Consider the following 401-nt stretch of genomic DNA (forward strand, 5'->3'; position numbering starts at 1 on the left):
ATATAAGATGAACACTTGTCAAAGATATATTCAACTCATTAATTGAGAAAACAAATATGATGTTTCAAGCAGTTTGAAGGCAAATACAAAATGCCATTTATAGACAATCAAGAATGCTAAAATTAACTTACAAATAGATGCAAAACAAGCTTTTTGCATGGTGGGAGGGGAAATCAAAAATTGTCTCTCCACCTGATAGAACCATTTGCATGTCTATAAACAAGAATTACTTGGCGATGTCAACAGTTTTCTATAATTTTCAGAGTTGTAATTGGCTGAAAAACAACAAAATAATTCATAGAAAATGAAAGACTAAAATGACAGTGGTTGGAGCAGATTAAAGTTAATCTAGAAATCAGAGAAAGTGAGATATTTTGATACCCTAATGTTGTGAACTTAAA

This window comes from Colobus angolensis, unplaced genomic scaffold (assembly GCF_000951035.1).
Source record: "Colobus angolensis palliatus isolate OR3802 unplaced genomic scaffold, Cang.pa_1.0 Scaffold42, whole genome shotgun sequence".
NCBI classification, from domain to species: Eukaryota; Metazoa; Chordata; class Mammalia; order Primates; family Cercopithecidae; genus Colobus; species Colobus angolensis.